Source organism: Myiozetetes cayanensis, unplaced genomic scaffold (genome assembly GCF_022539395.1).
Source record: "Myiozetetes cayanensis isolate MyiCay16 unplaced genomic scaffold, myiCay2020 scf183, whole genome shotgun sequence".
NCBI lineage: Eukaryota > Metazoa > Chordata > Aves > Passeriformes > Tyrannidae > Myiozetetes > Myiozetetes cayanensis.
The window spans coordinates 185-16,500 of NW_026087393.1; the positions used below are offsets into that span (position 1 = coordinate 185).

The 16,316-nt window shown below is 44.9% G+C and overlaps 1 long non-coding RNA gene across 1 annotated transcript in view; it reads left to right on the plus strand.

Moving 5' to 3' along the window:
- The first annotated feature begins 1,442 nt into the window (after nucleotides 1-1,442).
- Nucleotides 1,443-16,316, plus strand: part of LOC126638992 (uncharacterized) — a 50,244-nt gene continuing 35,370 nt past the window's right edge. The window contains exon 1 of the long non-coding RNA XR_007628733.1: nucleotides 1,443-1,514. This is a non-coding gene — a long non-coding RNA (uncharacterized LOC126638992). The remainder of the gene's footprint in view (nucleotides 1,515-16,316) is intronic.

Genomic DNA, 16,316 nt, shown 5'->3' on the forward strand with positions numbered 1-16,316 from the left:
AAAACTGGGGTGATTTTGGTGGCAGTGGCTGATCGTTTATATCAAATTTGGATCTGCAATCGGATGTCCAATATCTGCCTTTTCCACATCTCTGACAGTTATAGGCTGGTAGCTGTTGTTGTGGTGGTCTGTATGTGGGACATTTCCTCTCTATATGTCCTGATTCTCCACAGGTGAAACACTTGCCTGTGGTAGCACACGCCATGAGTCTCTGCTTCTCTACTCGAGAGCCAACATTCCTGCAGGCCTCAATCATTTCAAGGAGTGTTGGTTGTTTGAGCGGTCTTAGAACTCTCTGGTAGTCTTTGCTCGCTTTTTCTATAACTAAGCTGTTAAACAATACTTCTTGTGAGTGAGGGTCTTCTATCTGTTTAGTAATTGCATCTTTGAGTCTGGTGGCAAAATCAATAAATGGCTCTTTGATTCCCTGATAAATCATGGCATATGATTGCTTTATAGATGCAGAACTCGGTGCTTGTTTCTCTGAAGGGGTTCTTTTCAAGCTTTCAGTAGATGCAGAAATTGTCTTTTTAAGAGTAGTCTGGTTTTTGTTTTTTATTGTTTCAGTTTGTGTGCCCGAAGCAGCTGTAGGTGTTTCTGTCTGTGTCTCTGTAGAGGTCTGCTTTTTGGAGGCAGGCTGCTGGAATTTAGCTTGCAGTTGTACCTGCATTTGAGGCAGGCTAGGAAACAGTGTTTGATATTGAGAAATGTCTGATTGTTATAAGTTACTTTTTCTCTGGAATTTTGAAGACGGCAAAAATACCTGCAGGACAAAGAAATATAGCAAGAGATTTTTATTGCAGTGCTGGGTACCCATTTCCAGCGTTGGGTGCACCCTTGAATCATGCAAAGAGCACACTGCTGTTTGAAAACCGTGCTTTTTGTACCCTTTGATATCAGTTGTTGAATATTCATTTTACTGTCCGCTTGTTGCCTTAAAAGGTAATTTCTCTGCTTTGGAAGTGGGTGTTATCTTTTGGCTGGTGGTAACATACCTCCCCTGGGCTCGTACAGGGGGGTCTTGCATCATCCTCACATTGCAAGGCATGGAGGGTCTCTCTGTGTATCCACATGGCACAGAGGAATACATTTTTATTCATAATTTGTTCCCTGTTCCCGGCCGCGAAAGATTCCCTGGTGAGAGGTCCAGATAGGACCCTTCACCTTACAGTCTCCACGGTACGCCTATAAGTTAGTAAATATACAGAAATAGTTCTTTTGTTAGTACCCTCTGTTCATTTTAATTTGCTTGGAATAAAATCAGTTCCTCAATTTTTCACATGATGATGTAAGAGGCATTGCAGCTGGGACTGGAATATATATAGGTCGCATCGACGCAGTTCGTTCCGTATGCATTTCATGGGCGCAGCCATGACAGTCGATGTCATGTGCCGGAGGGGCGGAGGGAGTCCTCCCTGGGTCACGTGAGAAGGCTGGAGCTTCTGGAGCTGAGTTACTCATTCCCCGTATGAAGGAGGAGTTTTCAAGCTCATACGAGGGAGGCGTGTAAAGGGGTGGGTATAATTTCTCTGTCACCGCCCACTCTCTGTTCTTCCCCCGGTAAAGTTCGGAAAAGTTTTCGCGCGGTTTGCTTGGTTCTTTGTTCTCTCTTTTGCCATCTTGGCTGCCATGCGGCACTGGTGCACCCCCCCAGCCTTTGTTCTCCCCCCACCGTCCCTGCCGGGGTCCCTGCCGGGGTCCCGCCGTGCATGCCTCGTTGGGAAAGGCTTGGGGCGGGGGTCACACCGTTGCCGAGGTCGAGGGGGCTTGGGGGGAGGGGGGCGTTTTCGCCGTAGTATAATTTGTTATCCAGCTCTCTGAAGTGGGAGGGAAAATCTGCATTCCTGCCGCGGCTCCTGCCTTTGTTCGTGTCCACGGCTCGGGGGGGCTCTGATGTCGGCGCCGGTCCCGGCTCAGCGGGACAGAGGAGAGGGCGATCCTTCTCCGGCTGCTCTCCTGGCTGAGCAGGGCGAACGAGGGGGGGGGAAGCCCGTTCGTCGGCAGGTCTGTCGGCTGTGCCTTGCGAAGGGGAGGGGGGTACCAGATTTCAAAGCGTTCTCTGCTTCTGGGGGTTTTGCTGTTTGTGGCTCTTGTGGCTGTGATTTCTGCCGGTTTTTTTCTAACACCATTAAAACAAGCCTCCAAGCCATTAACCCCTCAGCTGCTAAGGTATCACCTCGCTGGCTTATCTTCCAAAGGTGATGACCGATTTTATCCCAGTTTTCGTAATCTAGGTTCTCTGGGACAAAAGCTTTATGTATTTGGAGCCACTGAGACAAGGCTTTTAGGGACTTTTTGTCAAATTTATGTCCTTCATACTCGATCAGAGCTCTGATTTTCTTATAGATTTCTTTTTCTGGCTTATTTAATGTGGCTCCCATTTTCGAGATGTTAATTTCCAGATGGAGTTTTTAAAAGGAGGGGGGTTGAAAGGAGGGGTAGGGGTGGGAAATGCCACAAAACGCTCACCTGTCCAGCAGGTAGGAAGAATCTCCCTTGATCTTCCGAAAGCGAATTGTGGAACCGCCGGTACTTGTCCCTCTCTGAACAAACGTGAAGTCCTGGTGGAACTGAGAATTTTTCTTAATTTAAGAAAACGACAGGTCAGGCCACGATGGATGCCGTCTAACACGGTTTGGAGTTTCGGGGTCTTCTCGGACCAGCAGGTTCACAGCTGAGCTGCAGTTTCTCTCATTGTGCCCGGTGGTGTATCGGCTGAGCTCAGAGGTCAAATCACACAGAGACACCAGCTGTGGGTGCTAAAGCTGATCTAAGTTTATTTTACAAAATGGAGGGTTTTTATATGCAGATAAGGAAGGTTCTGGAAAAAGGGGATAGGTATATATAAACTTGGACAGGGCATTGGATAGGATTTGAGATTGATATACTTAATAGGGGGGATACATGCATCTTCAGATAACTACTAGGTACTTAATTGGGAAAACTAACTGCCTCTGACTGAACTTTGGCCAATCAGAGAAACCTGCTCTCTCCCACAAGAGAGAAAGCTCACAATCTAACAGCCTGTATGTCTGATGCTGTCTGGCCTATGTTGCCAGAAGTCATTTCTTTCCACCTTCTAAACTCCTCATCCTCATCCAGATTACTCCCAACAGGGAAGGGTTTAGTATGCTTGCCAGGAGGAGGATGGGACAGGGTTGGAGGCTACTTGTCTATGTATGCTGTTGCTGCAGATATGCCCATAACAAAAGTCTCTTCATACCCAGATTTGGAGCTAAGCAAGCCCTACCTGAAAGCACCTTTTAGGAGACCGTGCAGTTTCCCAGGGTTTTAGGTGGAAGCCAACACTGGATTAAGTAATCTGTGGAGGGCAACCACAGGTAAAGCCAATCTTCTGCCTGCTGTCCCCCACCCCACCGGTAATGTTCTGGAAGTGTGCAGGGGCAAGGCCATGTGCAGTTGCTTGCATTGGGGGCCACTGCTGGATATCTTTGCTCCTCTGGGTGCAGCAGAACGGAAACCCCATGGTAGCTTCCCCAAAATGGGCACAGTCTTCAGAGTGGCAAAGGGCTGAGACACGGAAAAAGGGCAATGAGGTCAGTGGATCAGGCCTTTGCTTATTTACCTGACTACTGTGCTCTGGTGCTTGTGCTCTCCTGCTAGCTATTGACAACTCATACAAGTTCTAAAAGCCTTGGCACCAGTCAGAAAAACAACAGCATCTTTACTGAACGTGAAGGCTTGGAGTTGGAGGGCTTTGAGATTCTGGGAAAGGTATGTTTGGAACATGTTTTTGAAAAAATAAAAATGCCCCAACAAAACATAATCACCAACCACAGTGAAGAAGTTGACAGTGGCATTTATGTGTGGTCCATACAACTGAGAGTTAAGGTTACATCCTAGTAAAACATGCAATTCATGCTTACCAGAGTTTATTGGAGGCTTAGAGCAATACCATTTCATCAAGGTTAAACTGGGATGGTGTAGTGGGTTGACCCTGGCTGGATGCCAGGTACTCACTACAGCCACTCTCTCACTCCCCTCTGCAACTGGACAGAGGAGAGGAAAAAAAAAAAAAAACAGCGAAGGATGCAAGAGTTGAGATAACAGCTGGGAGAGGTCACTTACTAGTCACGATCACCAGTAAAACAGACTCAGAGTGGGGATATTAATTGAATTTATTACTAACAGGGTCAGAGCAAAAGAGTGAGAAGTAAAATAATCTTAAAAACACCTTCCCCCCACCCCTCCTTCCTCCATGTTTTCCCTCCTCCCCAACAGCGGTGGTGGTGCACAGGGATGGGGAATGGGGTTTACGGTCAGTTGTTGTTTCTGCGGCTGCTCAGGGAGAGGAGTCCTTCCCCTGCTCCTGTGGGGTCCCTCCCATGGGAGACAGTCCTTCACGGACCTCTCTGGCATGAATCCATCCCACAGACAGACTGCTGTCCCGTGGGTCACTTCTCCATGGGGTGCAGTCCTTCACGAATGAGCTGTACCAGCGTGGGTCCCCCACAGGGGCCACAAGTCCTACCCAGGAAAAACCTGCTGCAGCATGGGCTTCCCTCTCCACGGGTTGCAGGTCTCCGGCAGGACGCTGCTCCGTCTTGGGCCTCCCACGGGGTCACAGTCTCCTTCATGCATCCACCTGCTCCAGCATGGGCTCCTCCATGGACTGCAAATGGGTGTCGGCACCCCGATGGTCCTCCATGGGCTGCAGGGGGGCAGCCTGCTCTACCATGGTCTTCACCATGGGCTGCAGGGGCCTCAGCTCTGGAGCCTGGAGCACCTTCTCCACTTTATTTCACATCCTTGATAAGAGATATGTGAAATTTGGATGCCCATCATTAGGGCTATGAAAGGAAGAAGGAGTGAAAACTGAAAGAGAACACTGCTCAACCATTTTTTGATCACACACCATTGTTCAGGCAACTCCATGTGGTATGAGATACCATGGAAGGCTACCATATGTAATCATGATTCCTATACTGCAGTATTCCCCCATTGCAGTGCATAAATACCTGACTGGTGTGTTGCCTAAACTTCGGCTCTTAAAAGAAACCTCAATTTGTGAGTTTTAGAAGTCAGGCATTCTTTATTACAGCACACCAGATGCACTGGGAATCATTTCACCAAAGTGCATGCCGAGGTATCTGAGCTATGGCTTATATGTTTGCATTACATGATGTTCCAGGGAGGGTTCGGAGGGATACCGAAAAGGAAACTAAAACACCGTTGAAACCTCAAAAACCCCAATATTTATTACAAAGAAGTGGCCAACAAAACGAGAAACTGAGAGACAGGAAAGGAGAGAAGTAAGACCTCAGTGAAACCCCCACTCACGCAGGTGTGTTTTACGAGGTTGTCTTACCGACCCCAGAATGACTAGAATTCCCCAGAGCAGAGGCTGCATCCTCGGAGTGTCGGCAGGCTCACAAGATAGCGGGCGTCCCCGCAAAAGGTAACGTTGTCCTTCGTGTGAAGCTTGAGAACTCCAAGCACAAGCCACCTGCGGTTTTTATCCAATTTGCCCGTGATGTCTACCTGGGCCGGTGTGGCCATCACTGCCCAGCTAGAGACCTTCAGTCCCTCCTCCGGTTATGTAAGTGGTACCCATTCTGCGCATGCATGTGTGCACTGGAATTTCCCTGCGCCTGCGTGATACACCTTGGGGGGTCTTCCCTAAATGAGTCTGGGGGCTTACTTCATCACCCTCCTCTTCCCTTTCTCCTTCAAATGCCCTTGGAGGGCCATCAGCCAATAGTGAGATGCCAATTAATTTTAGTTTATGCAAAGTGCTGCCTTCAAGGATGAAGTTCTCCTTTATCAGTGCCTGTTTTCTCACAACTTGGCAGGAAAAGAACAAACTCCCACAGGTGGCTGGGCCAAACACAGACCAACAGAAACAGTGTCTAATTAAGCACGGATACACATGATTATTCATTTTTGTTTCCCACAATCCTGTTACATATTCATGACGTTTCCCAGCACTAATTAGCATATATCCATAGCCTTATGAGGTCTCTGAGGGGCTTCACCGAGGGTCTCCAGGGGTCATTTCTGTCTGGAGCCCCCAAAGTTCTATGTGACTGCTTTATGAGCTCCTTTAAGACAATACACCTGGTTGTATAACACCCCTCTTTTGCTTGCTTGGCTACTTCTGTTAATCACAAGTTCCTTTCTCTATTGTTTGGTTTTGTTTTTTTTTTTTACTTTGCTTGGCTGGTTCCTTTAAATTGAAGCACAGTAATTTTCTATGGTACATTTTGTTGCAAGCACTACTAGTTCTGTTACATCTCAAAACTCTGATATCATTTCCCCCTTTTTCTTGAGACTTGGTTATTAGGACCAATGTCTCATTATTTAAAGTGTACTTTAAACCATAAGCAACTGCAACAGCTCCAGCATTGATTCATAATACAAGCTAATATACAAATGCAGATGATAACTACAATTCCTACAAACAGTTGTTTTAGCCAATTCCAGTTTGGTAGCCATGAAGTGAATTTGTTCCAAATTTCTTCAAAACCCAAAGAGGTATTGTCAAGGGTTACTTGATGTAAGATTTGGGTTTGTTTCCAAATTTCTGCAAGATCTGTGGCGATTCTTCCACTTTGATCCACATAAGTACAACAACTGTGCAAACACCTCCTTCTGAGGCTAGCAAAAGACAAGGATAGGCTTCTGACCATCCACTAAAAGTATCTACTAACACTTCTTTCTGGGGTAACTCAGTAAAGTCTATTTGCCAACAGTCTCCAGGAAGATTTCCAGCTTTTGTGACTCTTACAGTTATCTTATTGCTAGTATTTGGGTTATTTCTGCAACAAATTTCACATTTTCCTAAGACCGATGGTATAATTTCAGCAATTTTTACACTCATAACTGTTTTCATAAGGTGTTTTAATAAATTCTCTGCACCCCAGTGGGTGGTATCATGCTCTCTTTTAGCTAGTTCTCCCATAATCGTAGGTGGGGCTATCACCTGCCCTGTAGGGGTAACAGTCCATCCTGTAGCTTGAAAGTTAGCTTTGAGGGATTCAATTAACTGAAAGTCCTTTTTATTGTACTTTGAGGCAATTTTAGGTAATACTACTTCCTTTTCTGCTGCCTCTATTGCAGATTTCTCAGTGAAATGGTTTCCAGTTTCAGGGAAAGTTTTTCCTTTTTGGTGTGCTCTGCAATGCATTCCAGCAATCTCTGCTGGCTTCTGGATACTTTGTAAGAGTTCCTTAATTTGAGTGGCGTGTTGGATTTTGGTTCCTTGGGCTGATAGCAGTCCTCTTTCTTTCCAAATGGCTCCATGAGAGTGCACTATGCTAAATGCATATTTAGAGTCAGTCCAGATGTTTACTCTTTTTCCTTGACTTAAGTCCAAGGCTCTCGTAAGAGCGATTACTTCTGCGTTTTGAGTGGAAACATTAGATGGTAAGGCTCGCGATTCAATTACCTTATCGGTGGTGGTTACCGCATACCCTGTCAGTCATTTTCCCTCCTGAACAAAGCTTCTTCCATCAGTGTACAATTCCCAGCCAGGGTTTTGCAGAGGAACATTTTTTAAGTCTGGTCAGCTGGAGTAGGCTTCTTCAATTGTCTGTGAACAATCGTACTCGGGGATAGTTTCTACTTGCTTTGATGATAAAAACATAGCAGGATTAACAATCGATGTTACTTTGAGAGTGACAACATCTTGTTCCAACAAGGTCACCTGGTACTTCAACATTCGACTGGGGGATAACCAATGACCCCCCTTTTGTTCAAGCACCATCAGTACCATGTGAGGTACCTATACAGTGATGCTCTGTCCCAAAGTCAGCTTACGAACTTCATGAATTAACAGCACCGTGGCTGCTACTGCCTTCAGACAGCTTGGCCATCCCTGGCTGATGCTGTCAACTTGTTTAAAAAAATAAGCTACAGCTCTTTGCTGACGGCCTAGAAATTGCACAAGCACTCCTAGGGCAGCATTCTGCCTTTCATTGGTAAACAGTTCAAACAGTTTTGAGAGATCTGACAGACCTAGAGCTGGTGCTCTCATCAGGGAATGCTTTAGCCGCTTAAAGGCTGATCTTGCATGGTCTGTCCAAATGAGGAAATTCTTATAGGCTGTTTTTAAAAGTTCATGTAACGGTCTTACCAAAAGTCCATAGTCAACAATCCAGAATCAACACCATCCTAGCATTCCCAGGAAGACGCGCAGTTCATGAACTGTTCGTGGTTCAGGGAGGCGACAGATGGCTTCTTTTCTTTCCTTCCTGAGTTGACCTTGCCCCTTAAGAATTTCAAATCCCAGATAGATTGCTGTCTCTTTTGCAATTTGGGCTTTTTCTTTTGATACTCGCTACCCACTAAGCCCTAAGAAATTTAAAAGACTAACAGTGAGTGAAATGCATTGCTCTCTGTTTTCAGCAGCTATTAGGAAATCATCAACATACTGTAACAACTCCTCCGGGATTCTGCCTTCTGCAATCTTCTAACTCCTTTACCAGTTGGTTTCTGAAACTAGTGGGGCTATTTTTAAATCCTTGAGGCAAGACTGTCCAGGTGAATTGGACTTTCCTCCCTGTTTCCAGATTTTCACATTCAAAAGCAAAGGTTTCTTGGCTTTCCTTGCTCAAGGGGATGCAGAAAAGGGCATCTTTTAAATCTAATACTGTAAACCATTCTAGGTTATCATTTAAGGTGGTTAATAAAATATATGGGTGAAGAGAAACAAGGCTCTAGAAAGGTTAATCAAAGCATTTTACTGTAAAGACCCACTTTTCTCCCCGTTCTGTAAAGACCCACTTTTCTCCCCCTCCCTTTTCTCTACTTTACTCCAAGGAAATTTTGTTCTGTACATATTCACCAGACCTGAACCCACAAGATACATTAAACAAGGAACTCAGAGGTAATAAATCTTAGCCAAAGGAGCCAAGGTAGACATTTGAATAGGTGAAATAGGCCTGGAACCAAGACTTTCTTGAAGCCTCAGTGAACAGAACACGAAACAATGGAAAGAATGAAAGGTCGCCAGGGTCACTCGAGGAAGAAGAGTAGAATTAAGACCCGCTGATGAAGTAAAGACAGGATATACCCCAAATTATTCCCCAAAATGAAGACCACACCTCAAAACCCACCCCTAACTCCACCTGCTATGAATATTGTAATCTAATATGAATATGTATGCGAGTATGTTGTAATCATTGTCAAATCTGTATAAATTACTCATTCTTACTGGACCAGGACAGAGTCCTTTTTCCCAGCACTAGCTGGGGGACTTCCGCGGCCGCTAATAAATACCTGCTGTTTAAAGGCATAAAACTCTGCCTCGAAGTATTTTTTTTTTTACCTACCTTTTGGGGCATCACGGGTTAGCCACGACTGGGTGGATATCCTCCACTAATCGATTGATTGGTCTCAATAATCTTTCCCATTTGCTTTCTTTGCTGGTAAAATCGGTGTACTATACTTAGATTCACATTCTACAAGCACACCATGCTTAACAAATTTGTCTATTATTGGAACCAATCCGACTAGGCTTTCTAATTTTAAAGGATACTGTTTTTGCCTTACTGGTATAGCTTCTGGCTTAAGGGTTATTCTTACAGGTTCTGCCCTTTTCAGTTTTCCTGGAATTCCACTGGCCCACACGATAGGAACAACCCCATCTTCAACTTCAGTCGGGACGTTGTTGCTAACTGGAGTTATTTCCTGCACAAGAAGAGCTGCTGCTTCGACATATTTAGTTTCAGGAATTAAAATTTCAATATCTCCATTTTAAAATTTAATTTCCGCCTCAAATTTTTCCAATAAATCTCTTCTTAGCAAAGGTTATGGGGAGTTTGGCAAATAGAGAAACTGATGAGTTACCCATTGTTTTCCCAATTTAAATTTTATAGGTTGGAAAAAGGGTAGTGTTTCATGAACCCCTGTCGAGGCCGATAACCTTTACAGTGTCATTGCTTAATTCTCCTTCTGTTGTGTTAAGAACTGAATAAGTTGCACCTGTGTCTGACTAATATGTGGCCAAACCAGACGGTGGTGACTGGAACCTGCACCTTTTGATAGTCACTCATATAGTTCTTACAATTATATTTAATAGAAAATAGCCAATTATACCATCACTAGTGATTTAACAATGTATATAGTTTAGAGTGTCATCTTGTGGCCATTTCTCCTCAAAGATATTAAAAAAACAACTGGATATTGTCCTGAGCAATCTATTCTAGCCCCCCCTGCCAATCTCAACCATCCTGTGATTCTGCAACTGCAAACAAATTCAAATGCTGCAGTACAAATTGGGTGGGTTATGTTCCATTTCACCTCACACTATGCACTGTCCTGCTTCCTCTGAAGTAAAAAATTAAGTATCTTTTCACAGACATGTCCGATTTGTGTTTATTAATATTAATTTTGTATTATTTAGATAACTGCTGGATTTTATTGTTGTTACCTAATTTGGGGGAAAGCTTACATGCTGATTTATTCTGTTGCTTTGGTTCTAGTCCCAGATTTTTTTTACATTTTGACTGTCTAATTGCTTGAAGAAATGAAGAGGCCATGGCAAATCAATTGAAAAATTATAGCATGGTCCTTTTCTTATCAATGTAACTTTTTCTTGTTTCACAATTTTTTATTTTAATTTGATCTGTTGTCCTTAATTATCCATGGCAAAGATATGTTATACAAGTACTGAAGCAGTGTAATTACCAAAGCGGGTGGAACTATGCTATTGTAAAGGACAAAAAGGCAGAACTAGGAACATTTAACTAAAGGAAATGCAGGCTAAATATTACAGAAAAGTTCTCAAATGTTTGATTTTTTAAATTGTACTGACCCAAAGAATTAAGTGGTAACTCATTCACTTGAGCGGTTTCAGAATATGCTGGGTATTACTCTGTATCAAAAATATGGTTTTGGGAGACGTTTATCTGGATATCGGGAAATTTTTGTCTATCTATTAAACAGCCACTACTGGAAATTTTTGTCACTGAAAAACTATGCCTATACTGCTATGGTGCTAAAATGTACTTGAGTTTGTCACATTTTGTTTAACAAAAGATAGAACCAGTGGTAGGAAATAATTTCATCTCAACACTATAACTTCTCCAGTCTATAGAAACATAAATAACTGGTTCATGTGACACTTCTGTTGTTTCAGGGGGCATTATGTTATATCAGGATCAAAACCATCTGCGACTTTAAAGGGGGTTATTTAATCTGTGAATTATTGCTTTCCTTCCTATGTATTAGAATAAACTGTTTGTGTTCAACAAGAGACCTGGTTCAATTTTAAGTAATTGCAAAGATTTATAGATCCCAGTGAATCCGTAAAATCCGGTACGAAGAACTGCTCAGAGATCTTTTGAGCAGCAAAGGTATTTATTGCAACGTTGGGAGCAAGCGTGGCTCGTGCCACACAAAACTTGCTCAGAGGTAGCACACAAAATCAGGGGTTTTATACAATTTTCATGCATGATTCTTATGCATGTGATTACAACATCTACTATACATATCAATGATAGGAGGAGTACAGGCGGAGCGTGAGGCTGAGCTTTTCTTGACCCACAATTTTGGGGGTAGATCCGGCCTTTGGCCTTGGGTCATCTTCTCATCTTCCTCGGTTTGACCTCCCTACCTTTCCATTGTTCTTACCCGACTCACTGATGCTTGGAGAAAGCCTTGGCTCCAGGCCTATTTCTCCTATTCAAATGTCTACCTTAACTTACTTTATCCTAATTTATTACCTCTAGGCCTATTATATATGCTTCCAGGATTCTTCTAAATTTTGGTCCAATAGTTAGAACAGAACGAGTCTCTGTACTGCGGGGGATGTTAGGGGGTCTTTCTTAGTTAACTCTTTTAAGCCTGACTCTCGTTTTATCAGTAAGATAAATATTATCTGAAATTTTCCTTCTAAATGTTGCTAGAGATTAATGGTAGTGATAGAAACTTTTAAAATGATTCATCAGAAGATCCGGGACCATAAAAGAGAATTTTGGGGGAATGGGATGTTCCCAAAGGACCACCAAAGACCCTCAAAAGATGCCTATTCATATCCAAATAAGTTCACAAAAATAATTACCGTATTCAGGAAATGTAATACATATGTCAAAGAAATGGGATGAATATGTATTAGTTTCATAAATATTTACTCATATATATATATATGAGTAATCCCCATGCATCTAGTGCTGCTAATAAAGTAATGTTGGCTTTCTAACCTAGTAAACTGGTTGGAGAGTTTATTTCCCGGGTTTTGGTGACAATGGGAAGCCCCCTGTTGAGTAGCTTGTTACCTACAGCATACATCCCCATGGGCTGCGGTACATTTTTAACGAACCCTCCTCCCCCTGCCAGATATACATCTGTCAAGACAATGTATACAACCCTTGTCTGAAGCAAGACCTGGCCGTTTTGCATCACATCTGACCAACCTGTAAGGCTGCTGGAACTTTATTACTGATGTGAAGTGATGATTTTGCACAGAGCAACGTGAAAAGGTGCATTTAATAAGTTGAAGTTCTGTTATCATTTTTTCCTCTTCTGATTTAAGATTATGACTAAATCTTGTTAGTGATTCAAAACTCAGTTCTGCAACATGGAAACAAGTGAAATTTCATTGAAAATGAGTACTTGTAGTTGCAAAATGAAGCATGAAAGATGTGAAAATGCAATGAGTGAGACAAGGCGAACAGCTTCAGTGCAGGCACTTCCCGCAGCACAGTGAACAGGGAGAGTTCCTTGAGCCAGGGGAACCCCAGGAGAGTGACGAGACCCACGTGGAGCCAGCAGCTTGCACAAGAGCATTTGAGTCAGCATGGGCAGAGCCAGCTGTGACAGCGGCCCCCTCCACTCTCTCATTAGGAGCCCCCAGGGAGCACGGAGCGTGGCATGTCACTGCGAGAGGGTACAGAGAAACTACACGCAGACCAATATGATCGAGAGGCAGAATCCCGTTTATTATGCGTTACAGTTTCCATTATATACTTTTCTTACACATACATGTTCTTACACGATTGGTTGGAAATAGTTAAACACACTTTTCAGCACTTAGTACTTGCTATCCTTTTCTCCCTGCACTTTCTCTCTGCCCTTTTTCTCCGCCTGTTTCTCTTTGCTGCTATCTCACAGTTAGCATTCTTGCAGGCTGACATCAGTGCCAGTACTTTTCCTGAGGTAAAGTCCTTGGTTGATTCAGGCTTAAGGCCCACTAACAGCTTGTCCACAGCCTGCTCTTTAGGCAGGTATCCCACAGCGGCAAACACGGCGTGTCACGGCAGTTTGCACCGCAGTTTGCGAGGAAGGGCTCCTTTCCATAGGAGGCCATATTTCTGGCTGAGAAGGAGAATCAAAGTACATGCAACCCAGCAACTGGGCACCAGTCTGTGACCATCTGGAAGTGAACAGACACAGTAGTTGGCACAGACAGGCACAAAGAGGTCTCTTCATCCCCACTCTTACTAGTGTAGGCTCCCTCAGGTATGGTTGTGACATGCTGCAGAGCTCATTCCCTGGTAGCTGCTGGAGTCACTGCACCAACCATGTCAGAAGCCTCCAGCCAGACAGACCTTTTGACGGTAGATGTAGCTTTCCAGGTCTCAGGTCGCCAGGAGTGCGTGATGCCTCTCCGTGAGGTTGGGGCTGACAATCACTCCTTTTGCAGAAGGTGTGTTGTTGATGGGCTGTGTCACCAGGTGAAGTAGTTACAGGAGGAAGTGAGCAGGCCGTGCAGCATTTATGAGAAGGAGCGAGAGACTGCCAGGTTATTTTCAGAGACCCTACAGTCTCAGGAGTCTCAAACCCCCACTGAAGTGGAGACACATGTGGACTCAGAACCACGTCAAGCGCTAACTCAAATGTCTGTTGAATGTGAAGGTTGGAAGTTGGTCACTGCCTGTACTAGGAGGAAGGCTTCTACTCCACCTGAAAACTTACAGTTGACAAATAGATTTGGTAGCTTATACAACAGGTCTGAGGTCCTGGAATTGGAAGGAGAGGCAACTGATGAGGTGGACAAAGGTCCTTCTGGGATCGAGGGGTCACCTAGGGCAAGATAGCCTACCTCTCCACTGCCTCTGTTAAGAAAAAAGAAGGGTAGTGGTCATAAGGTGACTTCCCCTTCTAAGGGAAAGGGAGACTCCAGTATGGAGACTGGACCCATCCCACAGGAAAGTCTGCTGCCTCCCTGGCTCCCGGGTAAGGGATATTACTAGAAAACTCTCAAGTCTAGTATGGCCCTCTGGTTATTATCCACTATTGGTTCTTCATGTTGGCAGCAATGAGATAGCAAAGAGAGGTCTGAGGGCAATCAAAAGGGATTCTAGGGCCTTGGGATGATTGGTTGAAGGATCAGGAGCACAGGTAGCGTTTTCCTCGATCCTTCCAGTAGCAGGGAAGAATAGTGAAAAGAACAGGCTCTAAGGCTGGTGCCATCGGAAAGGAAAACCTGTTGATGAGAGTGATGGTCTCAGTCTGGTCGAGAATGGTGGTCGCAGTCCGGTGGAGGTTCAGGTCCTCCTCTGCCAGAAGTCCCAAGACCCCAAGATTATATACACTCAGGTTCGGGTGGGAATGCCCAGTACCTCCCCCAGGGTGGAGAGTTCCACAATGGGTGATTGTGAGTCGTGAGATATTTTTGGAATCCTTGGTGGCCCATTAGCAGGCATGACCCCTCAGACTGGGTGTGGAGGTGCTAATGACTCCCCGCAGGGGAGTTATGACACCTGAGTCATCGGTGTGAGGACAGGAACATCCTCCTATCTCACAGGTTTCTTAACACCCAGTTTATAGCCTGATGGGTCAGGTGTGCTCTGGGCAGCTGCTGCAAATGGTCTGCTGTTAACAGTTCCTGGGAAATGACATAGAGGGTGTAGAATGCACAGCTTGGCTTACACCCACACAGTGATGAACTGGTCCCGGCTGCTCTAACTAGGACGGTCAGGCAAAAAAGGTTATAGCAAATGGGGTTACATCAGGCTGGTGACCAGTCACCAGTAGGGTTCCGCAGGGCTCCATTTTACCGCCAGTGCTTCATAAAATATTTGGATGCAGGGTTCGAAGGTATACTGAGTAAGTTTGCTGACAACACTAAACTGGGAAGAACTGTTGACTCCCTCGAAGGCAGAGAGGCCTCTTGACAAGTTAAAGGGCTGGGCAATCACCAACCGTATCCAGTTTAACAAGGGAAAGTGACAGATTCTGCAGCTCAAACAGGCCAACCCTGGATGTATGTACAGACTGAGGAACAAGAGGCTGGAAAGCAGCAGTGTGGAAAGGGACCTGGGGGCCCCAGTCAACGGCAAGTTGAATATGAGTCAGCAGTGTGCCCTGGCAGCCAAAAGGACCAACTGTATCTTGGGGTGCATCAGGCACATCATCGCCAGTCGGTTGAAGGAGGTGATCGTCCTACTCCACTCTGCACTGGTGTGGCCTCACCTCAAGTCCTGTGTGTAGTTCTGGGTGCCACAATATAAGAAGGATATAAAGCTATTAAAGAGTGTCCAAAGAAGGGCCGTGAAGCCGGTGAAGGGTCTAGAGGGGGAGCCGTATGAGGAGCGGCTGAGATCACTCGGTTTGTTCAGCCTAGAGAAGAGGAGACTGAGGGAAGACCTCATTGTGGTCTTCAACAACCTCATGAGAGGAAGTGGAAGGGCAGACACTGATCTCTTCTGTCTGGTGACCAGTGATAGGAACCAGGGGAAAGGCACTGTAGTGGGTTGGCCTTGGCTGGACACCAGGTGCCCACCAAGCTGCTCTATCACTCCCCTTCTCAACCGGACGGGGGAGAGAGAATAAGACGGAAAAAGGACTCGTAGGTTGAGATAAGACAGTTTACTAAAGCAAAAGCGAAAGTTTGCACTCACACCTAATTTATATATCTTCTGACTATCCCCTCTCCTTTTACAGATAGGTATTATGTTCCCATTTTCACGGGTTTCTTCCACCCCTCCAGATCTTTGGCTCCATTCCATCAGGATGGGTACTCAGGACCTTAGAAGCAACACAATCAATCATTGGGCACTGTGGGGGTCGAGGGGGACCCCGTGCAAGAAATAGGCGAGGAGATGAATTGGTTTGGAAATTTGTCTTTGCTCAAGAAACCTGTCATGGCTAAAGAAATATACGTTGAGAGAATTGTGTGAGAACAACCACTTTTGTCTTTCCCTCTTACATGCCAGAGAAAAACTCCCCCTGTGGGCAGCTCCCTGGAAGAGATAAAACAGATGTTACAAGCAAGCACAGCAGAGAGGCCAGAGAGATAATAGAACTAAAGAAGAAGGAGGAGGCATCTATCTCTCTCTCTCTCTCTCTCTCAGGCCCAGCGTTGCTTTGCAGCCTGGTGCAGGTTTCCTTTGCAAGTTGTTCAGTGTTCT